At 40.9% G+C, this 26,847-nt stretch overlaps 1 long non-coding RNA gene across 1 annotated transcript in view; it reads right to left on the bottom strand.

The window, feature by feature from the left end:
• The window catches only part of LOC307220166, a 123,716-nt gene extending 103,389 nt beyond the window's left edge, over positions 1-20,327 (bottom strand). Inside the window, exons 1-2 of the long non-coding RNA XR_013840739.1 lie at positions 19,679-20,327; positions 10,926-11,025 (exon numbers count right to left, since the gene is read on the bottom strand). This is a non-coding gene — a long non-coding RNA (uncharacterized lncRNA). The remainder of the gene's footprint in view (positions 1-10,925; positions 11,026-19,678) is intronic.
• Positions 20,328-26,847: the final 6,520 nt, after the last annotated feature.

The following is a 26,847-nucleotide window of genomic DNA, read 5'->3' as shown; positions in this document are numbered from 1 at the left end:
GGACACCAGAAGCTGAACTGTAGCCAGTTGTGTTTTTAGAAAGTACCTGTGAAAAAGAAAGAAAACAAGAAAGTACTTCTCCCAGCACCTAACTTGTATTTCTGTCTCCAGACTCCATTATTAATGAACTCATTCACTTTCATAAAAACAACCACACAAGGGCTTCTAACCATATCTATAAAACTATTTAATGCACTTTTCAAAACAAGGCATCTTACAGCCAAAGTAATTGCAGTTTTACTAGACCTTTAAATGAGAAGCAGCTACTTATTAAGTTTTGATATGGTGAGCTGATTAGACAAGTTAAACATAAAGGCACAATTTATGTGTGCTGTATAACCACATGCACATGTAATGCAGTTCTAACATTGAAGTTCAGCACCCACTGCATTTAGAAATCCTGTGTGGTACACAGTTTTATGCCACTTACAGGTTACAAACAGTAAAATGGGAAATGTTGGATTTTACAGGAAAATAATATTCATAAATCTCCAGCAGTGAATTACAGTATAATTCAGAACTACCTTTCCTCTGCTGTTGCGGTGAATTCGGTGTGGTTGTCAGTGCAGAAATAAGCACATATAGACTGCAATGGATATTGCTCCTATTGCATTTGGCAAGCCTTTGTGGCCAATTTATAGAGTTTCTTAAGTTTCTTAAGCAGCACCAACAGTACAATCTCCAAAACAATTTATCCCCCTGTCCCCTGCTACAAGTAAGCTGCATTGCGCTCAAACCAAATGGCCTTATCATTTCCTTAAGGGTGTTAAGGATTATACTTGGTTTATTTTTCCATGTCAGCATGCGTCTTGAACAATTGGGTACATGTACACGTCAATTCACACAGCACATGGGGCCACAGGGGAGCTAAGGTGTATTGCATAGGATCATTCGAATGACGACATTCCAGTTAATAAAGGGCTATGGGTTTGCAGCTGCACCACAGTAAAGGTGGGTAGCCAGTCAATATGGCTATCAAGCATTACCTTCCCATGGCAAAATCTGCCCCCAGAGCAACTGGAGAAAAGGGGTAGCCAATTTTGTGCCATGGCTGTTCTGTAGAGAGTGATCAGATCATGAGTGTGGCAACTCCGATTAGGCAAAAGGGCTCAGAATTCCCAAAAGCTCAAATAAATCCCTTGCCTGCTCTGATGGTGCATGAATGTGTAAGTACTTTTGGAACAAATGTATACCTTTAGGCTGCAATCCTATGGTCCCCGGGAGTGCATTCCAGGGGGCTATAAAGTTAGCGCAGACCTCCCACTCTATGCGAAGAGGAAAAGATCCTGGAGTGGAGGGGAAGTTTCACTCACTGCAGAGGTGAAAACCTCTAAAAATCTTGCTGCTCTGTTTTGAATACTGTAATGGTGAGAAGAGCCGACTGCAGTCATTCCATGGATGTATCTGGAAGGCTTGTGGATTCTGTGATCCAAAGTTCACTCCTTCCTTGGATACACATCCAGAACAAGGATAGAAGGTGGGAGGATATTAGCCCTGAAGCTGGTGTATTTAAAATTTGAAAGGGGGAAATAACCCCCCCAAAAAAACCACTCAACAAAGGAGGAGGAAAGGCTCAGATGTAGCCCCATCACCTTCAGAAATGGCAATAGATCTGCCACTAATTATCCTTCCCTCCCTCACCCACTGAGGAGTGCTTTGCCCTTTTATATAAAACTTCTAACCCGTAAACTACCCCTCAAGGCAGCCTGAATGCATCTACAACTTTAAATCTGGCTACTAGATCAATTTGCTAAAATATTAAGTCCTAGAAATGAATAAAAAAGAATAAAGAGCTTGTTCCATGGCCCATTATAGCGAGCGACTATTTTCTCAACAGTCACGTATGGAAGCGTTTTTGAACTGGAAGATTGTGTGCTGGACAGCTTCGTGCTAGTGCTAGAGAGCTATCATTTGGAGTAGAAAATGATTACACAGATTTGTGTCATCTTTATTTTAAATGTCTACAGGACCACATGGTGAAATATTAGGAGAAACATCTTGACAAAATGAAAGCAGAATATTTATTGTCTGGGTCATGAAAATACAGAGAGATATATGTTGAAAGAGATATATTTACTGCCAGGAGATTTGCCCCATTATGCATTCATGATTCCCCTTCTGCTGTCCCCTCCCCAGCTCTATTCTCTAGGAGTCCATGTCCAGGTGAAACGGGCATGCTGAGAACATCAATACAAAACAGCTTTATCCATCTAAATTCTCTCCCTGGGAGCTCTGGCACGCTGGGCATGGGAGATGAGAAATGAAAGAGGTTTGCAGCACGGAGTCAGGCAGTTCTCAACACGATGAAAGTATCTCAAACAGCACAGGTGCAATGGGATTCAAAAGGGCTTGTCCAGATAAAGCAGAAACTGCTCTTTCTCCTTGGGTAACTGTCCAAACACTAATACAGTGCTTTGTCATTTGCATCTTGGGGGCCTGTGATGTGATGTGGCCAGTTTCCAGGTACCCATCGACCACTTCAAAACCACTGCCAAAATCAGACACCGGCCTAGCGTGATGATGCTTAGGCACCTACAGGACACATTATTTTTTGTTTAGGGAAGACTGCTTTTATATCTGACGAAATTGTTTCATTGTTTTTGGTGGGTGTTTTTTTTAGGGATGATTTCATTGTTTTTAGAGTTTTCTGTGCTTGCATTTGTGCATTTTATTGTTTTTATATTGTACACTGCTTCAATGGCTTTATGCTGTGAAGCAGTCTATACATTGGGATAAAATATCATAGCATTTCACAAAGCCTGGAAACAGGCAGGAAGTTCATTAGAGAGCAGAGATGATTTCCTTGAGTGAGAGAACTGGAAGATAGATAGCAAGAGGCATGGCAGAAATAAAAAGCCCTATGCCAAAGGACCAGTACCTTAGAAAGGGAAAAGGAGGAGGACTTTACAACTTGAACATTATTTGTATTAAGGGGGAAATAAAGGTAAGGAAGTTCAGGACAAACAAAGGAGAAGATAGATAAATGAAGGGCTGACTTAAATACTTTGGTAAAGGAAGGTCCTTAGGTTAATGGAAGAGAAAATATAAAAACAAAAACGAGAAACGAGAAAGAAAATGGAAAATGGAATAAATATGAAAATGTAATAGGATTCTATTGTAATGCACAACAAACAGGAAAGTGATCCCCCCATTCCACTCATAGCTGGTTGCTAAAAACCGACAACCAATATGTTTTGTTTTGCATTGTTTCTGTCAAATGATTTATTCAGGAATGCAAGCTAATGACAATGGGCACTACATCAAACAAGTATCCAAAGCTCATCCCAAACACACCTGGTGTCCTTTTTGAATTTTCATTTTGTTATTTTATCACTAGTCTTAGCCATCTCATATCCTGCTAGATTTAAAGTGCACTGGTACCTATGTTCAAAGTCAGCACTTGGAAGATGCTCTTTGGAAGCAAGCGCAAATGTCATACTCAGTGACATTTTCAGCCACCTCAATTTGTTATGATTTTCCATTTTTATGGAAGCAAAACTCTTCTGGACTTGTAGTCATTTGTGAGCTGGGATATATTCACAGAATGGATATTGTAGGGCCTCACTTGCTTTTATCTCCCCAGGCTGTGTGCATTCTGGGTCTCACTGACGGTGCAACACAATGTTGTGGTGTATTTCAATATCCCTGCAGTATTAGCTACATTCAGCATCCATTTTTATGTGACCTTTTTAATTCTTTGTTAGACACCCTTCACGTGGCAGTAACATTATTAATGTAGATATAATTTGAATGTAACCATACTGTTTAGACAAGCAAACAAACACTTGAAGATAGGTAGGACAGGGCAAGCAGAAAGGTCTCTACCATAACAGAAAGTGATAGCACCCGTTATTCTCCCTTATGATTTCCATTGGTTTTCTTGTGTAATTTTTAAAGGGGTCTAGCCAGTATGGTTAAAAATAGAGTTTATTTAAAACCAAAATGCTATGCCAAACCTTACCTCCTTTTATGCCCTCTCCTGGTTTTTAATGTGTGTAGCCTAGCCATGGAATCTTTCCAAACAAATCAAACACATCTAAAGCCAAGCCATAGCACAAGTGGCTTTTATACATGGGGTGGCTTGCATTCCCGGACTAGGAGAATCCAGGAGAAGTTATCGGCAGATGGCACCCAGAGTAGATATTATAGCCCAGGAACCAACAAGATATGGACGGAGAAGCATTTTTGTTAAGAATCCTTTATATTATAAAAGGGATGCATGCTGCCATGCCTGAAAGTATGGCATTAATAATTAAGCCATACAATCATTACTCCAGGATATTATTTCTTAAAGATCTCTTGCAAAGGCAATATGATTACATATGAATTATTTCAATTTTCTACCAACAAAAAAAATAAAATAAAAATCTTCAGAAGTAGGAATTGAATTACGCTGTCCAATTTGCTGTAAAGTTCACACTACATGAAGAAATTAATCAAGGCTACCACCGCCCATTTTTATGGGGACATAAAATGATGTGAACTTCCATTTTTAATAAAGATGCATAGCACTTTTATGAAGACTGACTAATAACACTGTAATGAACTGAAAAGCTTCTGCAAAACGAAGGAGGATTTTATTTTATTTTACTTTTGAGAGAGAGATTTACTGAATTTCTTGTTTTGAATCAAGGATGTGAAAAATCTATGTGCAAAATAGTCAGAGATCAATAGTCAGTGTTCATGGCTTTTAACTTCACCTTCAATGATCTATGATTTTTGTGGATGTCTATGGGGGCATTTGGAAGATTCTGTTTCTTCCTTCCACCATTTCCTTCAATTTCAACCACTGAAAAGTGTGTGTGTGTGTGTGTGTGTGTGTGTGTGTGTGTGTGTTAAACAAGGGCCATACCTCTAACAGAATTTTGCAGATGTTACACAGACTGCTGAAATGATCTCCTATATATGTCAAATGAATTCATTAGCATAAAGATTCACAATAGTTCTGCACATTGCACTGGTCAGTTTAACACTATCAGTGCACATCTCCCAGTTCAGGAGTGGGAGCAACAAAGGTAATGACAATGCACTATGCCTTACCTGGAATTCCCTGACCTATTTGTGTGAGGGACAAACTGCACTACTGTACAGCTCCTACCACACAGATTGTGTGTGAGAGAAGAGGATCTGCACAGCTCCTGTTTCCTGCATTCACTGGCTAAGCAGTCTCAGCTTTTAGGACATTTTTTGCCCATGACCTCTTCCCACAATTTTGAGAGATGTGTGATTAGCCTTTCAAATCCTCACATTTGCATTATCTCATTAGTACCTCAGCTGCACTAATCTCCTAATGTTATCTTCATCTCCAATTGATTCACTAAAGCAGCTCACTCTTGGTTCTTTCACCCACATCTCTCCCTGGTTATATTAGACTGAGTAAGGCACCTTGACTAAGGTGGCAGATTTGGGGATATCATTTAGGTGTAACTGTCATGGTTTCAGACCAGGAATCCCTAGTTGCAGAGTCCTTCTGCAATTGTAGTCCATAGGGGGAGATGGAGACACACACACACACCCTGACCGGTCCTTCCTATGTGAATCCACTTGCACCAGAGCCTGCATATTGTCCCATGAATCCCATGAAGACTCTGCTGCCACCAGACTCGGATGACTGGGACAAACACTTCTAAAAGGATCAGGAAAGACCCAAACAGTCTCCAAAAATCAAGATCCTGAAGCCTAGAAGCAGCCAACGGTTGCAGGAAATGAATCATCCCTTAAACGGCCCAGATGCAGCACTCATGGGGCAGGATGTACATCTTGACTCCTTAACCTAGAGTATAAAACTCTACAGTTGCTGCAAGACACCTTTTTTCTGCCTTTGCTGAAGGACCGCTAACCATGGTTCTGAACCAGCACCATAGTCTTTTCTTCATTGCCTTGGCCTTTCCTTAGTTTCTCCCTGTATACCTGAGAAGGAGCATCTCCATCCCCATCGTTCAGCCTGGCCACCGAGATCCAGCTCTGAGGACCTTCTGTTGGTTCCCTCACTGTGAGAAGTGAAGTTACAGGGAACCAGGCATTTCTTGCTTTCTGTTCCTGTAAACAGAATATCTTGCTTGGTGTTCAATACAGTATCTTCTATATGGGTCTTATATGCCAAGGTTTTTCATGTTCCTTTATGTTGGAGTGATTATTTTTTTTAAGGCATGTGTTGTAAACAGAAAATTCATGACTTGTATTAATGATTTATATCTTAAATGGCATGGTGAAATCTATCATTGACGTGATAAGCTGCACATTATTCCCTATCTACATATAGCCTTGTAGCACTGCAATATCTGGCAGTGAGTGTAAAAAATAATTTTTCCTTGGTTTTTAGGCATATCTCCCAAGTATGAGACATGCTTCACTTGTTTTTCAAATTTAGCTGCAAGTCATTTGAGGAATGCACTATGGTAAGTGTGTGTGAGAGAGAAAGAGGGTGAAGGGGGGAGAAAAAGAGATGCATATGTTTGTATGTATATATATTTACATATGGGGAAATGATGTATTGCCCAGGTGTGTGTGTGTGTTCTGTACAATTTGATTTTTACTGCACAAGTGCTGAATGTACTGTCTGGTGCAAAATTTTGCGTAGCTAGAAGCAATGTTTTCAATTTTTATTTGTTAAAAAAGGGACCTTTGTGGTTGCAATTTAAAGTTTGAGAACAGATGGGAAAAATATGACAAAATCAGAGCAGTTAAAGATATTATTGGAGAAGATTTTCCAGGAGACAGAATAGCTATGCCTTGGTGCCTTGTATCTTCGCTTTGCAATTTGTCCTTGGCTCTTCTTCTACAGCTTTCCTTTCCTAATCCCTAACCTTCCATTCTTCCAAGGGGAATAGTCTTCTTGTATCAGATCAACTCAGTGTGAATGCAGTCTTTTCATTTGTTGACCACAAACCACATATTACTGGCAGCTCATTATATAAGAATTATCTACAAGATTCTAATCCATATCCCCATTTTGATATTTATATTGTAATTAAAAACTTTTCGTGCACTGTATCTCTGTTGACCATGAACATTTATGCCTGGACTGAGTGCTTGCTTCTTAGTCTCACCTCCAACCAGCGCCTCCAACTAGCAGAGGAAGTTCAGGTCATTTCACCCCATTTATCATGAGTCCACCATGAATGGCATCCTGCACAAACAGGGATAAGGACCATCTAAGCAATAATAGTTTGTGGTGTAGGTAGCATGAGCACTAGATGTGGATCTGCAATCTAAGCCTAAAGCCAAAAACTGCAGGTTCTGAGCCAGCATCTCCAGAGACTTCGATCTACCAAGAGACCTATTTCTCCCTACCTCCAGGGAAAAACATTCCTCAGAGTCTATAGACTAATGCAGGTTATGAATAGCAGAGACAACTGAAGTACTAGGCTCCAGGCCAGAGGAGTCTTCCTGCAAGATATCCCCCTTCCACTTCTGCAATGGTGGTCCAATGATGGGAAAACTGTGGCTCTCCAGATATTGTTGGCCTCTGCTTCCATCAGTCCTGCACCAGCATGGCCAATGATTGGGGATGCGGGGAGCTGTAGTCTAGCAACATCAATAGAACCACATATTCTCTACCAAACACACACACCCAGACACAGGAAACCAAGCACTCTTCGGAACAATGCGTTTGTTCACTCTGACCTGTCCAGGGTACTGAAAGACCTCTTTCTGACCATTCTTATTCTTTGATCTGGGATTGGACTCTGCCTGCCAGTTAGTTTCCAGCTCTCCCTAACAGCTGCAGACTGCTGGCCTTAACTGAATACTACCCCTAACAAAAGAGTGAAATGCTGTGAGAGCAAGGTGCTAGTTGTAACTGTTCAAAAGCCCTCTCTCCAAGTATTGTAATTTGAGAGTATTGGGTGAGAGTTTAGCTTGTTTACAAAGCTATTGTACTACCAAATTTATTGTACGTTTGTGAAACACAGACCACTTATAAACACCATCTCCAGCTCCTCAAAATATTCCATCAAAGGTGTCTCCAAATTCTTTTTCGTATCACTTGGGAAGACAGGCGAACTAACGTCAGTATACTAGAAGAAGCAAAGATCACCAGTGTTGAAGCAATGACTCTTCAACATCAACTTCGTTGGATTGGACGGGTGTCTGATTATTGTCTTCCAAAGCAACTCCTCTGTTCCCAACTTAAGAATGGAAAGCATAATTGCTGGACATAAAAAGAGGTTTAAAGACACTCTCAATGTGTATAAACACTGACAACTGGGAAACACTGGCCTGCGAGCGCTCCAGTTGGAGAATAGCCTCTACTAAAGGCGTCATGGAATTTGAAGAAGCATGAACTCGGGACGAAAGAGAGAAACGAGCTAAGAGGAAGGCATGTTTGGCAAATCCTCACCATGATCAACTCCCACCTGGAAACCTATGCCCCCTATGTGGAAGGATGTGCGGATCCAGAATTGGCCTCCACAGTCACCTATGGACATGCTGTTAAGACCATATTCATGGAAGACAATCTTACTCAGCTACAAGTGATCACCAAAGAAGAAGAACTCAGAGTGGCCAATTGAAATTAATGAACACAACTAAGTTAGGTTCATTAATTTCAATGGGTCTACTCTGAGTAAAACTGAGTTGAATAGCACCCAAGTTCTCTGAATGTTAGAAAGAGTTTGGTGGCCTTTGTTCAGTTTGCCTTCTGTTTATCTGTCAATACTTAGACCACCCTTATACATTTGTCCAATGTCTCCAAATTCTATGCACCTATGTGAAGCCACCTGCATATTCCTGGGGTTGGACTAGATGACCCCTGGGTTCCTTTCCAACTCTACAATTCTATGATTCTAAGCAAGCCAGCCAAACAGAGCCACTAGCACAAGGCTTTTCACCTGTGCAATGGAACTGATCCATGTACACCATGCACCCTTCCCAGATCTGCTCAATAGGGCTGGGGGGGGGGGACCCAGAGCAGTCACGGTGTCCATATATATATATATATATATATGACATCTGGTTTTTGGTTCATACAAACACTCGAGGGAGAGGAGAAACTCCTCCTCTTTGCAACACAACCGGCAACAGCAATAGCAGCAGAAATGAGTATACAGGTGAAATGGTTCACTTTATGTGGGAACTATTTAGTATACAATTACCACAAAAACAAGACTAGTAGAATGTTAGCAAGGAAAAAAATGCTTTTTGTTGCCACATTAACAAGGCCTCGAAAAGCATCTACACTAGTCATTCCCTGAGGCAGAGGGCATCTGCAGCTCTGCACAATTTTGGCTAAATCTGCAGCACAGATTTTTAAATGTTTTCCATTTATTTTATTACAACTTTTTGCAAAGCCTTATGTTTGATGAGGAAACAGTGGGTATGTTATTGTTCACAGTTTTGCTTGTTTAAAAAGGAAACACTCACTTTTCCAAATAGCTTCTCCTTGCCCCCACCTCCTGATGCCATGTGGAAATAGTCAGTCCATTTAAAAACTTAGAGCATGCAATGAGCTAGAGAGAGGCAAGGCAGCAGGATGGAAGGAAAAGGGTCCCTTTCCCCATCCATATGGTTCAGGTTTGCATCTTGTCTGGCATGATAATGTGATAGTTGGCAGAATTCATGTTTAGAGTCTCAAGCAAATAACAGCCAATAAGTTGTAGGTTTAATATGCACGTGGAGATGTTCGTAGTATTCCAGACTGGCTGATTCTACAGCTGCAGTCAATCCAAAGTTGCTGCATGAATCCTTGTACAATGGAACCCCTGATGGTGAAAGTAAACTGGAGGCCCTACCCTGATGTAAGTATCCCCCATCTGCTGCACAGGTGTAGCCTAAGTAGTCAATCAGGATATGTAACATGCATTTGTAAGGAAAGTGGAAAATTAAACTGTATGCATTTCCTTCCTTCCCTCTTTCTATCCACATTATTTCACAAAGAAATCAGGAAAATTCATAAGCACTGTTTTGTGCAGATTTCTTCTGTCCAAACGGCTCGAATGACAGGATGCATGGATACATTAACAAATTCACACTATCAACGTCTGAATGACATTACCTGTAACCAGCAAGCAAGTGCGGACATTCAAACATTGGAAAGAAGTCTGTAGTACAAGCAGTCTACTGGGAACTCTTCCTTTCCCTTCCACAATGCCTTGGAGGAGTCTTTCCCTTTTGCTTTCTCATTATTCTTAGCTCCTTTGGCCAGGTAATATTAAGAAGTGCACAAAGCATGAGTGCCAATTCCCTGGGGCCCTGGGTGTCCGAGCATCCACAAATTTCCCCTTGAAGGGGCCAGGCACCTACAAATTTTGGTGCCAGCGCCATGTACGCTGCATGGCACTCACAGCTGTGGGGCCAAGCTGGTACTCCTGCCACAAAATCTACTGCAGGATTCACACCTATATGGTGCAGCACTAATTGGCATTTTAGTGGATATACTGCCATTCTTGTGATCAAGGACTGTGCATACTATAAACCAGTGGTGGACAATTAAATGGTCTATGGTTTGAGTATTGCCCACTTGATCTAATACACAATGCCAGATGTCCATATATCTTGTGTGTCTGCTGTGAATCATACTATTTGCGCAGGTGTACAATTGTCTAGCAAACGAGTAGGGCAATGAGGAATATAAAGCAAAAAAGAAAGAGACACACCTAGATACAGACATAATCTTCTGTACCGCACTGTGTGTGTATGTGTGTGCGGCACATAAAGGATGTAATAATCTCTGACATGGATATAATGAAGGTACAGAAAGTTGAACAGATAGAAGGAGCGCTGGATCATGATCAATTTCCTTTATGCCTTCTACATTTTCAACCTATGTGTAATAAACGTGTATGGCAGGCACATGTTTAATTAATAATGCGGTACATTTATAGGTAGACCAAATATATTTCCTAAGATAGAACCGTCACAATGATGTGCAACAAAATGTATGTGATATCCTCTAGGCAGGTATTATTTAAGTGCTTTGAACTTACCAGCCAAGACCAGTTCAGAAGAAAGAAGTCAGTGCAAAGGAAACCATGGCTACAGCTGGACTTTGGCCACTACTGGGCTTCACAATGGAACATGAGATACCTGCAGACAAGGGAAAGGAACAGACTTGATTTTGCTGCCTCTGTCTCTGGCAGCAACATTGCCTTCTTCAATCGGAGACAGGCAATGTTATGAAGAACTGTGGTCCAGCCCACTTCCCATTCCCTTTCTGTCCTTCAGTCCATACTAGTGGCCACAATGGTCATTGTAGGTCTCTTGTTTCTAGGGTTCACCATCCCAAACATACCTCTCAGTTATAGGATACATCTCCACCTAGTGGTACTATTTTTCCCTTACAAAGCACACAGTGCATGCTTATTCTGTGATGTGTGAAGCAGCCCACTGTTCAAAACTGGCAAGAGATATTCTTCATAGCAGAAGGCAGATAGATAGAGACACACATATATCTGATCTGTAGAATATTCCATTTTGACCTCAAGATAAGAACTGTACGACATGACAGAAAGTGTCAGAATCTTTACAAAAAATAACTCCTTTAAAAACAAAATAAATAAAACTATCAACAAGAATAGCAACTGCTCAAAATCTGTCTCAGAGCTGCCAAGAAGTGAACATTCATGGGAGAATGTTCTGTTGTTTTCAATGTTCTGTTGTTCACAAGGTGGACACAAATGCATACAGTTGGATGCTGACAACTTGACACATGTCTAATGAATCTAAAGCATGTGCACACACGCACAAACACACAAATTTACTAGGACTAAAAAAAAAGCCTTAAAAAAAACAAAAGCCCTTCCAAACAAACCACTTCAAGAAGATTTAATAGCTATGTAGGTTTTTGTGTACCTTAAAATACCATCGATGCTTTGTTAAAAGTGACAGTTAACATCTGTGTTGAAGATGCTACATTCTAACAGAGTGAGCTGCCGTTCGTTGAGTCCAGTGAGCAGATGTTGGAGGCCTAATGCATTGGTGACAAAAGGCTACAGTGCTTTAACCTTCCGCATCGCTTCTGTCTAACACACAGCAGAAAAGGTTTTAATTTGACAGGTTGGCTGGGATATAGAGAATTCAGCTCTGGCCACCTACAGAAGGGCCAAATCTAGTCATGAGAACAGTAGTGTGGGGGGAATGAAGCAGCGGGTGAGAGTAGTTTGTCATCTTGCACTAAGTGGAGAGCTACATATACTGTTTATTTCTACAGAGATTTAAAAGGGTTCCTATTGGAAGTTAATTAAGCAATTAAGCCCATTTGTCCTTTAATGTGCAAGGAAATCTTTGAGTAAGGTGAGTTGGAAAAGGAGTCAGCAGCTCCTAGCACATTTTGCCTGTGCAAAATGTTTTAAACGCCTTTTTCTCCCTGTGGTTGGGATGATGCAAGAGAGGAGAATTAAAATGAATGCACACCCTAATGGCAATTCTCATACAAGCTGCATGTAAACAGAAACATCAGCACAAAACTTATGAATCTTAATTTGTGCCACTGAGCTAAAATTTGTATCTTTCTGCATTAAAGGAATATAGACATGCAGCACTGTGTAGTGTCTACTTGCAATACAGAAAGCTGACATGGTCTTTCCAATTTATGGGAAAATTGACATAATTTTGCAAAAAAGGGGGGTGGAGAGGGAGAGAGAAGCAAAACCACTTGTGAACTAGATTTTGCATAATGGGATTAATTTGGTTGACTGTCACATCAGCTATGCTGTAGAATGCAAGTTAATCACAACATCGATATGATTTTTAAAGAAGAAAGAAAAATAGGGGGAAAGGGAGGAAGAAAAGGTATTTTCCTCCCTTGTCTGATTCTCCTTTCATTTTAAAATACTTCCTGTTTCTACTGTTATGTGGAAGTGCTATGACAAATAATGGAAGTCTGTTTTGCATTGGGCCCAAGAAGACTGAAATGAGCTAGAGCCGGCCTCACTCTGGTAAGAAAATCTTCAGCTTTTCCTGGATCATGTAAAATGGTTTTGCGGTAATGCTCTTAGCCACGCAATGGCTCACTGTTTAATTTGATAACCAAGCTTTCTGCATTTGTCAGGAAGCATTGAAATGTCACCAACGCATGCTTATCTGAAACTTTGTGTTTCCGTTGTCACAGAATCCTGTCATTGCTAGGGCACTTACCTTGTCCTTTAGGTGGATGTGCCTGTACTGTGCCTGTACTGGTTGCAATCAGCAACTAGGCCTAGCAAATGCGAGCAGGTGAAGGTGGCACCAAGAAGCCAATTCTAGGGTTCAAATGTTGTTTGTGTCAGACTCCTTTCAGGATCTGCATCTGGGACTATTGCTCTACATGTCCAATGGATACCCAACTTCATATTTCAAATACAGCCACAACTGGTTCTCCCAACGTAAGATTACTCATATGAATTGTATGTGTGCTTGTACCCATATCAATCTTTTCCTTTTTTACTGGGTTTGTGAGAGGTTATTCCAACAGCCCCTTGTTCGGCTATTGTAGTATCCCATTGCTACTGCAAGAGCAAATCATTTCTCTTTATTTTTGTCCTCACAGATTTCAATTGTACTTTGACAGAATAATTTCTTTGCTTAAGTGTTTTTCAGAAGAAAGCTCACCAGGAAGAGAAACACTGTAAGGCGCAGAAACGCCTTAGGGTCATGTAGCAGGGGTTTGTGAAGTTATTAGAAGTTGTGATTACCTGCTAGGATATTTCCATGTATCCTTTGCTGAATTCACTTAGTGGAGGAAACTCTGGTATTTTACACAGGCTAGTTTAAAGGAGAAAGTGATATGTTGTCACATACTGACTGTCTCTTACACAGGCACATATGGGAATAAGAGTAGTAGCTGAATGAAAATGGATCTCCCCATAGCAGGGATGGAGAGTCTGCAGCCCTCCAGATGTTGTTGCTCACTCATCAGCACCAACCAGCATGGCTAATGGTCAGTAATGATTGGAGCTATAGTCCAACAACAGCTGGAGGGACACAAGTCTCCCCACATCCCTATGCTAGATAGGCAGAACAGTAGCATCAAGCTGTGGTCCTGAAAGAGAACTCAGAAGTCAGGTGTAAAGTTCCTGCTTTTGCAGGTGGCCTGTCTAGCTGTTTTTGTCACAGCTGGAACCATCAGTGAAGGAAGATAGGAGAATGTCAGGTGTGAGGAGGCAATCAGCAGAGGAGGCAGAACAAGGCTCAGTGCACTACTGAGAGCAATTGAAGACTAGAGACAGTATGACTCTGTAGCAAACGAGACCCACAAAATAACAATGGATAGGGAATTAACTGGTTACAGGTGGGGATTTAGTTAACTAATGAGTGAAGTTAATTCATGAATAGAAGAACAGAATTATGAGGAGTTCTGTAATTAAAAAGGAGTGGACATAATACTTGATAAGTGTGGGTGCTCTTTGATGAGAAAGGTCCCAGAGGAATAAGGGACTCATCCAACCCATCCATCCATCCATGCAGGATTGGCACCGTCCATAGGAAATCCAGTGGCAGCAGACTTAACCTAAACTTATAAGAAGACTAAAACCTTAATACCACACCAGAAGGAAAGGAAGACAGAAAGTAGAAAGTCAGGCTCCTTCTGGCCTATTATTATAGTCAGCATGACCTTGAGTGAAAGAGATAACAGAACCAGTCCAAACAAGCTATTCAGCTTCTACAAAGGAATAAGCCAAACATCAGGAACCTTCTGTCTGTTTTTTAGGCAGAATAGAAACTTGCTTGTCGGCTAGAAACCTCCAGTTTGCACTAGTTTGTATCACACAGAGAAGCTTCCAGAACCCTCTTGAATCAATTAGAATAGGAAAGATCTCTACATATCAGATCAATACTTTCTTCACCAAAAAATGCAAACTGACATCTGAGGGGATGCTGACCCATAGCGAAACCCTTATACTGAGGAGAAAGCAGGGATGAAGGAAAGGGAAAGGAATGAAATTTTGGGGTGGGAAGAAACATACAATTGAATTCCGAAAGACGTTCAGGGAAAAGGAAATAAATTGCTTATGGAAATAGACAAAGAAAAGAAGAGAGGGTTTAGAGACAACCCCGCTGCAGAGTAGTGTTGAATAGGTGTGCTCTGGTTGTATTCTTCATACATTTACCAGTTTGACTATAAATAAAGTTAAATCTTAAAAATGTAAGAGGAGACCTGCTGAACCAGCCAAAGGCCTATCTTACACAACAGCCTGTTCTCACAGTGGCCAACCAGATGCCCGTTGGAAGCCCACAAGCAAGAACAGAATACAGCAGCTCTCTCCCCACTTGTGACTCTTAGCAACTGGTGTTCAGAGACAGCTGTAAGAACAAACCTGGTCTGCAATGCTCTGCATCTTTTCAGTTTAACTGGTTCTACAGGAACAAAAGTACAGTATGTTAAAACAAAGCTATTTCTTGCCCATCTACTCTGAAATGGGAATCTAAAAATGCCTGGTAACTTGTTTCATTTTCACCAAGGTGCATAAAATGTTCAGGCATAACAGCTCCTTCAGAGTGGATTAAGCCTACCAAATATTACATATATACACCCAATAATTTTCATGCAGGAAACCCTAAAACTTGGCTTTTAAAACGAAGTGTTTTCATTTTCTGTCAGAATTGGATCCAAATTGCAGGCATGGTCACCTGTTGTGAGGGAATGAAGCCTGCTAAATTTTTGAATAATAGCTGCAATGCTTGTCCTTCAAGGATAGACTTTCCCATTTTGGATGGGTACAATAGGAACTCAGCTAGACTGGTAAAGAAAAAGCGATTTATAAGTTTTGCATATGCGATATAACATTGCACCACCAGATGGCGTTGTGGAGTCCTATTCGTCTCTACCTGTTTTCCCTGTTTAAATTTACAACACATTTAACTGAAATATTTATTTGATGTGTCTAAATCCAGCCTAGGAATCAGTGTGGGTGAAGGTGGCAATATATGAAAAAAGAAGAAGAAAAGAGCATGGGTGGGGGAAAGATCACACACACAAACACCCATGCAAGGAACCTGTTACCCCAACAATTGTTGGCGGGGGTGGGCTTCTGTCCCATGGATTTTTGGTGATAAAACGGAGATCTGTCAATAGACTTGAATAGAGGATGGCATTGTACCATCTGAAAAACAAACTCAGTTTTTAATTCCTCGACTGTGAAAGGATTGCCCTGGGGAGATAATTCACTGTGATTAAAAGCTAGGCCTGTCTGACAAAACAAAAGATTCTCTCCATGTCTCCACCCCCTTCACTTCTGAGCTCTGGGCATTTCCCCAGTCAACTTGGGCTCCCCCCCTTTTTTTCTCATGGGGGGTGTAGGATGGGGGAGGGAGGAAGTGTATTTTTTGGACAACTGATGCCACAAAGCCTTATTTATTAACACGACAATCCAAAACGTAAGAACCTTCCCCAAATCACCTTGATTCATCTCATAAGTCGGTCTACACACCTCTAGGATATAGCATCCCCACCCCACCCCACATCTTATTTTCCATGGCTTCTTTTGCTCTCTGTGGGCATCCTGAAGAGGAGATTATGCCATTGAGCACTTTGGTTATAATGGACTTGAAGAATGTGCTTAGGAAATTGATCACATCATGATTGTGGTGACAGTGAAGAAGAAATAAAGGGCTGGTGGCATATCTGTGGGACTTGTGTTTGTAGTGTATCATGTCAGCGATGCTTTAAGAAGCTCATATCACTGAAAGGCCTATTAACATTCGTTCATTTCTTTCTTGCATCTCTCTCCCTCTCCTCCCACCCCACCCTCTCCTCCCACCCCACCCTCTCCACACTTTTCAAGGAGCAGCACATACTATCCAGTACAGGCTCACACTGACTAGGTTAAACAATTACACTACACTAATTGGCCTGTGTCGGTCTTGATGAGTAGGTAAACAAATGCTGCACGGGAAAAGCTGAGACAAATTGTATCTAATTAAATTGATGAAAAAAAGTGACAATGACAACAAAGAAAGCAACATTCACAGTTGCAAATCACAATGCTTATGTGAAAGCACACACCTCTTATCAAAATCTGCAATTCTGCCCTGGGTGTCGGAGAGAGGAAGGTTGATGAGCTATCCCTCCCCCACACATTCGAGAAATCCCTTAATTATAGCATATAAAAAGGATTGGCTACCATCTATGTTCAGCCATATGAGCTCCTGTGTGTGTGCTCCATGCATATACAATATGTGCAAGTGAAAATAGTGGTGACTCGCCCACATTGCTAAAAGGAAAAGGTTTATCATTTGTTCTTGCAAATTACCTCCTTCCTCCATTATATATTTACAGATGCTTCAGCTGTTCCAAAGAAGCAGCAAAAGAGGAAGCACAATTGTGTCGTGCTTCCTTTCCACCTGCTTCTGAACTTCATCAAAATAAGAGCGATGTGCACTTTTGCCACTACAACAGAAGAACATGCACAGTCCACATCAGATGGGTGTCTCATATTTAATCTTTCTTGGAACCATTGAATTGGCTTTAAGCATTAGGGCTAAGGTCAGAATGGCTAGCTTTCAATACACAACGGAAAAAACCTTCTCATTTGCAGTTGCCCACCTTGCTCTATAATAAATGTGAACATTTAAAGTTCACAATTGCTTTCAAATTTTAAGAATAAAAAAATATGCAAAATTAATTTAGCTTTCTGGTTTATTTTGAATTTGGAGAAGACTCAACTCAACCAGATTAGGGCTAATATGATACTTTCTTCAAAGAAGATAATTGTGTGTCTTCTCTGGACTAACAGCACCAGGAACATGGCACATGGCACCAAATAAGACCCTGAGCTGATTTAGTCAGTAGCCGTATAACTCACTCACTTATTTATTTACCAACCACTTTTCCAGAAAATGTCTCAAGGTGAAATATAATAAATCACATACCATTAAATACAATAAAAGCAGTTTGGTAAAAACAAAAGCAAGCATCAGAGCGCGAAAACAGATATCAAATCACAGCTCAAATGCAACCCTAAAGAAGTTTTCAAGCAAGCAATAATGGACTCATGTTTAGGGAATTAAAGTGGCTCTGTGGGTGCCTGTTTTCTAAATATTCACTGGAGGGGTTGGTAACTTACAGGCCAAAGATATCTGCGATCAGATGCTGGCTCCCTGCTCAGCTTCTGCCACCAGTTCAGAGAAGGGAGTTACAAGCGGATCCATCTAGGACATTGCTGATAATTCTTTAGTTTAGGAAGTCATGTGCTGCTACCTGGTACCAATGGCTGTCATAAAGTTTCCAGAGCTGCTGTCTGGGGAACTTGTCCCTGGAGAAGGCCATCAAGTTTCTCCTCCTACCAGCCAGTGTAGTGTAGTGGTTAAGAGCGGTAGTCTCGTAATTTGGTGAACCGGGTTCGCTTCCCTGCTCCTCCACATGCAGCTGCTGGGTGACCTTGGCTAGTCACACTTCTCTGAAGTCTCTCAGCCCCACTCACCTCACAGAGTGTTTGTTGTGGGGGAGGAAGGGAAAGGAGAATGTTAGCCACTTTGAGACTCCTTAGGGTAGTGATAAAGCGGGATATCAAATCCAAACTCTTCTCTCCAAACTCTTCTCCATGTCACGAAACTACTGGTCTTCACCCTTATTTTAGTACCCTGCCAATCTGACTTTGGATCCTAGCCTTCAGCCTTTCTCTGTGCCTACTTGCTGTGCATCCGCCTATTCTGTTCAATACAGTGGTACCTCGGGTTACAGACGCTTCAGGTTACAGACTCCCCTAACCCAGAAATAGTACCTCGGGTTAAGAACTTTGCTTCAGGATGAGAACAGAAATCGTGCGGTGGCAGCGGGAGGCCCCATTAGCTAAAGTGGTACCTCAGCTTAAGAACAGTTTTAGGTTAAGAACGGACCTCCAGAACAAATTAAGTTCTTAACCTGAGGTACCACTGTATATTCACTCAGTTTATATAACCTGAATCCTTGCAAGAGAGATTCCAAGGTCCTTGGAGGAGGCAGTAACTGGTGTGCAAATCAGGAAAGCACTTGTAAATGGATGAAATCAACGCCAATTCTGGCATTTGATACAGTAAATCACCAAATAGTGACAAATTATTTGCAATGCCTTGCTTGGGTTATCTGGATTGGCTCCAGATAGAGGTGGAACTCAACATTTTGTTGGCAAATGTGCGATCCCAACCATTATTATTTATCACCAAGAGCCTACAGGGCACTTTACAACATAATGCAACAATGCATTGCAGAGATGGTGGGCAGGCATAAACCAAATGTTGCTTGTGTAGGAGGATCAGCAGATGCTGAATCCCTGCCATAACCATCTGATTCTCCTCAGAAAATGCCTACTGGGCCATATTTACGTATAATTTAGGATGCTGCCTGTGGGAGGACTTAAACTGCAGGGGCATTTATAGAGTAGAATTAAATAGCCCCTGTTCTCAGTCGCTATCACCTGCAAGTGCCTTCCCACTCCCCAAACTATATTTATGAAGAGAATCGATTATGGAATTCTGTGCTTCTCTCATAACATCTACAGTTCTTTCTGTGGGGCATCAGCAGAGCTGAAATAATTGGGGAGTACTGTTCTGCCACTTGGAAGTTGACCTACAGTGTCCCACAGGCTTCAACATTATCACCACTGTTTATGTCCTAGGATGTTCAAATGTACTTTTAAAAAACACAAAAAATGACAAACAAAGCTTTAAAAAGAAGAAGAGGAGCCATGGCTGTACACTATGCCCTGCAAAGTCCTTTCTGCAGTAGACTTGATGGACCAGGCCTGACAGTGCCCATAGGACTCCTATCTATGTGTGTACTTACGTCAGGTTTTCTGAGGCACCACACACTGGGTCTCAGCTGCTCTCTCAAAAACCTCAGGTGTCTCTATCCCACCTTACTGATTACTTTATCTCCCTCAACAGCAGCAGCACCTCATGCAAGAGATATCACACAATGTTTCACTCACATCTAAATGTGCTTATTCTCCTCAGTGAGCGTGCAATTCTAAGGCCTCTTCGCTTTTACCTCAGCCAACATTCATTCACTCTTCCTTCTCTCTGCCAGACACAACCGTCTTGGTTGTCTAGGTTACTTGCTGGTTGCCGCCCATGGCTCTCTTTTTAAAAACAAACAAACAAACAAACAAACCCTGCGACTTTACTTTATTTATTATTTCAACAAAGCTGTGAGAGATACTGATTTGGCAAAGGTAACCCTGCAAGTTTCATGGACTTGAGTCTCCAACACATAAGCCGTCAACTGTCCAGCTACTGATAGCTGGCTTAAGTCAAACGCCGGTTGCATTAATATGTGGATTGATTCATTAATTTACAGCTAAGCCTGAAAAGTAGAGAGGGGTCTGAGTTCCCTCAGATATTACTGGATTCCAAGTCCCATTATCCTTGATTATTGGTCAGACTGCCTGGGGCTGATGGGAGTGAGAGTCTAATAATATCTGGAGGGCCTAAAGTTCCTCACCCCAACTGTAGAGAAATCATCCACGCTTCATATTAAAGGAATGCTTGGCAAACAGATGTGCAAATAAATAACTGATTTTTGCAAGAATACTGTTGGAAAGACCTTCTTATCGACCATATCTCAAGGTAACAGCAGCAGCAACAACAGTAAAATAAACCAATTTAATAATAATAATAATAATAATAATAATAATGAAAAGCCTCAAGCCTGTTGCATTTCTAATTTTAATGAGGAAACGATAAGGAGGTGATAAGCTGGCAGCAGCATTTTTAGCTAACATTCCTCTTTTTAAATTTTACCTCAGTGGAATCAGGCTATATTGGTGGGTAATTTTCCATGACAAAAGATGAGGAACTCACCAGCAAATTCCCTTCTGCTAGTTGTATTGGCATCCCGTTCTTGCTGCCTAGTACAGTTAAGTTTTTTAGATACTTTACTTGCATTTCTAATTCAGTTATTCTTCTGAAATTTATTCAAAGGATTTATGCTTATGAAATTATAATATAATGCTGCCTATATGCCAATGAGCTGCAGGCAAAGAAAATAATTTTCTTCAATTTACAGTTATGAGGCTGGAAGAAAATGATGCCTTCTTATCACCTCTTTTTCTTTGTATGTCTCTCTCTCTCTCTCTTTTAGTCTTCAGAAGGCAGGAACTGATGATGAATTCTTAAGCAGATCACACTGATAATTGTATTTCAGAACTGTCATCTCTGAGAAGACTGTCCACAGAGGTGTCGCAGTTCACTTGAGCTATTTGTGTCATTGCTTCTCCAAGAGCTCAGCCCTCAATAATATTTTTTCTAATAATAATAAAAAACACCCTAAATCACTCGGGATATTGTTAAGTCTTCTGAAAGGATTATTAGATGGGAGGATTTATAGATGACACTTTTTAACAATTAAACAGGAAAATGTTGATGAAGTTAAGTTGCCATTTTGTACTGCAGCCATAAAGGTGTAGATGTATTCAGATATTTATAATATATAATTAGCTGCACAGCATAGTTACTGTATTTTTCTGCATGTAAGACGATGGTTTTTGCTAAAATATTCAAGACAAAAATTGGGGGTCATCTTATACACGGATGGTGAATGCACAGGGGCTCTGGCTCTGATGTGGGTGGCTCGGGTTCGGGTTCAAGCTCTTGAAATATGGCAACCCTAACTTTGGGAGACCTCCCCAGCTCAAAGTTGTTCTGTTTGATCTTTAAAATATTCATTTCTTAATTTTGGGTTCATAAAAAGAGGGGCCGTCTTATACACGGGGGCGTCTTATACACGGTAATTGTGACTGGGTTTTTGTTTAGAACATTCTTAAATGAAACTTTGCTGTTCACAAATAAACTGTGGTGGGGACTTTAATTCATCAAAACAAAATCAAACTGAGATTTTTGAAGGCCACCCAACCTTATCATTCTGAGTAGCCTTCTGTAATGAATGAGCTTAGCTGGTTGTAAAATAAAGGTAAACAATGTTTGCCTAATCCTGACTTTCTCTGGCAGGGCCATGGTGTAATATACAAACTTACACTTGTGTGCATGAAAGGGTTAACCTGAGCTCAGGTTTTCGCTGAGTGTGACTTAACAGGCTCTCTGTAGCCTCTGCTCCTCAACTTCTTGGTTTTTTCTTGGTTTTGCTTCCTGGAACAAGCAAAGAAGGAGCCATGTGGCTTAGGCTTCTAGCTCAGCAAATGCTGCAAGTGAATGGAATCTCACCAAAAGGGAGATTTTAAAGCCTGCTTCTTTGCTAACCCAAAGATTGCATTAATTTTTTTTGTAAGGAAATAAAGTCCTTTTCTTTTTAAGTCATTTGGAAACTTTTTTCATCTGTATTTTACTGCTATCAGATGGAGACTTGTTTGCTGTAACTTCTGGAAACTCTTGTGAGTCAATCATTCACTTGTTTAAAAAGCTAAGTGTCCAGCCCAAGTATTTTCATGGGGAGTGTTTGCTTAAAGACTTACATAATGCATTTAGGTATGTCATTTTCACTAATATATTCATCTTTATGCGTATTTCTGCCTGATGTGTGCATTTTTGTAAACATTGTTTGGCTGGAAATCTGCACCACAAAATTCTGGGAGTGTGAATTTTAGAGGGTCATAGAATTGTAGAGCTGGGACCCTGAGGGTCATCTATTCCAACCCCTGCAATCCACGAATAATCAGGTGGCCCAGCTGGGGATTGAACTGGCAACCTTGGTGTTATCAGCACCATGCTCTAACCAGCTGAGCTAACTGGAGTTTATGGCTGTGTTTTAGTTGTCGCATGGTAAATTTGGCTTTAAATGAGAACTGAATGGAATCCCTACGCTCTGGCAAGTGGGATTAGAACTTCAGCCTGTCAGATACAACCCATCTTACATTTGTTTCCAAAGAGTTCTCTTCACATAATAGGTGCTGCATGCTAGTCTTGTGTTACAGCAAATTGGGGCCCTAATCAGTAGCATAAAACACTTTTTTCATATCGGCAGTCATCCTTGCTGACATATATTCAATCCCAGTGTTCACTGGTGAGCTAAAATGTGACGCTTCCTTCTTCAGATTGATATACATAATCCATTTCTGCAAGGCAAAGTTCTTAAAGAGCTGTATTGTGAAGTACACCTCTCTCTGCATTAGGTAAATAACATCATACCAGTCATTCCGTTCATTACATTCTGTTGATTATTGGAAAGGAAACAAGGCTTTCTCAGAAATAAAACCTTCCCAGGGAAAGCATTCTTTTCCTTCTTCCCCAAATTGGCTTTTAGATAGAGCTCTTCACATACACAGGCATGTAAGTGAACTTGGATGACAGGCTTGATATTCATTCAGGGTCACATCTCACATTATAATCTCCCTGGTTATTAGTATTAATCATATCATAACTGATAAATGAGACATTAAAACAAAAGTTATATACCTCATCATGTATGAATTTATGAGCATTTGTCGGATTCCTGACGTATGCACCTAGACCAAATGCCCCTCCCATGCAGTCACTTTGCCATTCACACATTTGAAATGAAATGTTTCCCCCCCCCCTAACATGACAATTAATAATAGCTTAGGAAAGCAGTTTAGGAGCATCTTTTTATGCTAATGAGAAAAGAGGCAACTTTTATAGATCCCCTAAATGACTGTGCCCTAGTACAGTTGGTCCCAGAAATGACCAGAAGGGAATGACCCTGAACTTAGTCTCCAGTGGTAACCATACCTGGTGTGAGATGTTGAACCAACTAGGAACAGTGACTACAGTGCTATAAAATTCAACATCTATGTAAGTGGGCAATTGCGAAGAAAACCCAGCAAAGCTACAGAAGCATTAAATAACTATGCCCAGTGGCAAATATCCCCTTTGGGGGCAAAGTGCTTGAGAGGGTGGTAGTGGCCCAGCTTCAGGCCCAGTCATGGCACTGACTGAAACCATCTTGGTCATCCTTGTTGAGGACATTTGTCAGGAGAGAGCTGTAACCTGCCCTAGGATCTCATGGTCAATAGCATGAAAGAAATTATATATGTATTTATGGATTATGGATGGACAGACATAGATAAATCAGCCCCTGTACCTGATAACTGGAAATGTAACATGATTTCTTACAGAATCGGTCCAGGGGGAAACTCAGGAAATACACGTCAGTTAGCTAATCGTATTTTCAGGAAAACTGGTATAAATCATTACTAAAACATATAGAAGGACAAGTCTTGCTGAGGAAGAAGCAGTATGGTTTCTGCAAGGAAAAGTCTGGTCTCATAATACTAGAACCCAAGGCCATCCAATGAAGCTGTATGTATGAAAATTCAGAACAGACAGAAGGAAGTACTTCTTCAAACAGTGCACCATTACACTCTGGAATTCACTAACACAAGACACAGGATGGCTTTAAAAGTAGTTCAGACAAACTCATGGAGGATAAGGCTATCTGTGGCTACTAGCCATGATGGCAGTGTACTGTATCAGAAACAGCATGCCTTTGAATACCAGTTTCTGGGGAGTACAAGAGAGGAGTGTTGTTACATTCGTGTTCTGTTTGTGGGTTTCCCATAGGCATCTGTCTGCGAGTATAGGATGCTGACCCTGGTGGTCTGATTCAGGGGGACTGTTCTTATGTTATTAAAATAATATTTTTAAATGCATACGTATAGGGATCCTTAGCAATAATGTCAGTTGTCCCGTTATCCTTAGCTATGGCTACATGTACTGAGAGGGTTAAAGGAAAGTCCTGCTGTTTCATTCCTGGTCATTCCAAGGAAAGCTATCTCATTGCGTGAGCCAAATTCCCCGCCATGTCACATTACAGATTGGCAGCAGAAGTAATCCAAGAGAAATCTAAATCCTTGCTAATCAGGAGTGCCAGCACATGTTACAAATATGAGAGTGAAAATCTGAGATGGAGCTATCCTTTCTCTTGGCTCAACGGCTTAGTGCTAACAGCTATAAACTTTAGCTAATCACCCAGGCTTGCCCATGTTAGAATGAGCAGCACTTTATTAATCAGGCTTTCTGAAGATGGTAACAGCAATTTGATTGTGTAAGTCATTTGCTCTGTCTTTATAGCCTTCCCTTCATCCCAGGATTCAGGGTGGGGTGCAACACAATTAAAACATTTAAAACAATTCACATACAATGCAGTACATCCTTAAAATTACAATCCATAAAGACCCATAGACCTACAGAACAGGCTCCTCATTTTAATGCAGTAGTAAAAGTAATACTCACATTAATACTACTAGTAACACTAATACTACAAAAGCCAGGCAAGCAAGTCAGTCTTTACCTCGTGCCAAGATGACGTTTATGCTTCTAGAGGGAGGGCATTCCATAAGGAAGGATGACCATGGAGAAGGGACTATCCTGTGTCACCACATAACGCATTTCTCCTGGTGGTAGGAAGCAGAAGACATCTTCCCTCCTGAGATCTAACAACATGAGCAGGAGGCTGATACAGGGAGAGACATTTCTTCACATATTTGGGTCCCAAGTCATTTGGGACTTTATAGGTCAGCATGAATGACTTTCAATTGAGCCCTGAAGTACAAGTAGATCTTTTACAATCAGTGTTACATGATTCCAGCCGGCAACACCAGTTAACCTTCTGGCCACTGTATTCTGCACTGGCTGTAGCTTCCAGACCATCTTCCAGTGCAGCCTGATGTAAAGAACTTTACAATAATCCAAACAGGAAATTACCATACTGCTAGGAAGTAGTCAGACTATCTCTGTTCAGGAACAGCTGTGATTGATGAAGTACTCCATATCACCTGGACCTCAGGTAATCAAACTACACAATTGTTGGTTGAGGGAGAATGCAACCTCATCTAGAACAGGCAGTTTACCCACTTTCCAGGGGCAAGAACCATCCAGCCACAGGGACTCCCATCATGTTGGGATTTGATTTCAGTAGTTTGGCATTCATCCAGCCCATTCTTCATTGCAGACACCGGTCTTGCACCTGCAAGCCTCACCATACTCTGGCAACTGCAAGGAGATCATTGGCTCTATCCATAACCAAGACTGGATTACTGCAATGTGCTTTATGTGGGGCTTCCCTTGAGCTTGACCTGGAGCCTGCAGTTAGTGCAGAAGCATGATTGCTGACAGGAGTGAGACCTTGTTAATGTATAACACCTGTGCTCAGAGATCTGCACTGGTTGCATTTCTGCTACTGGGCTACATTCAAGGTATTGCTATTGGTATACATAATTTAGGCAGTGCAGCTGGAGGCATGTGATTGTCTCTTGACACCAACAGCTGAATACGATACACTTAAGTATTCTTGCCTATAGTGTGTGCATTCTGCTATTATCTCCAGTCACAGGTGTTTCAGGTATTTGTAGTGTTCCAAAACCCTGTAAAACCTGTCTGATCAAAAATGACATAGGGACAAAATAAGTCAGTGTATACTGTCTTCAAATTTCTTGAATATGTTATCCCTTTCTGGCCTGAGTATATTGTTAAGTTAGAGATATCTGAAGGCTTGCAAGTCATGTTTTCCATCTGTGCCTCTCCACTGAGAATCATATTAACAGGGTCTTGATGACAATCTCTGCCAGAAGAGTTATGTGCAACTCAAAAGGTTTTTAATCTCAGCAACACAGATTGGCCTAATGAGTGTTATCCAAAACATTTAGAATCAGAAAATTCTGAAACATTTTAGCTGAAGCTTTTTAAAAAATGGCACTCACTTTTAAAATGTTCTTGAATTTAATAGAATTGTAATTATATAATAAATTAACTTATAGCTTTATAGTTAATATATTCTCCCCCCCCCCCCACCATTTAGCATTGACTTATGATATTCCTTCCTCGTAAATTACCTTTAGCCTCACACATACAAAATATCTATGGGCCTGAAAGTGATTTGCAAGCCTTAAGAGATTTTTTAAAAATAAAGTTTTTGTAATTGTCTGGTTTATGCATTTATCTTGTGAAGCTTCTTGGAACAAAGAGGGTCAAAGTTCTTTTTTCTTCAAATAAAAGTTGAGTTTATTATTTTAACACATGCCTCATGATCTCAATATTTTTTTA

This window comes from Podarcis cretensis, assembly GCF_951804945.1.
Source record: "Podarcis cretensis genome assembly, chromosome: 7".
Lineage (NCBI taxonomy): Eukaryota > Metazoa > Chordata > Lepidosauria > Squamata > Lacertidae > Podarcis > Podarcis cretensis.
The sequence above is the reverse complement of the archived record's forward strand: the minus strand, read 5'-3'. Positions and strand labels throughout refer to the sequence as shown.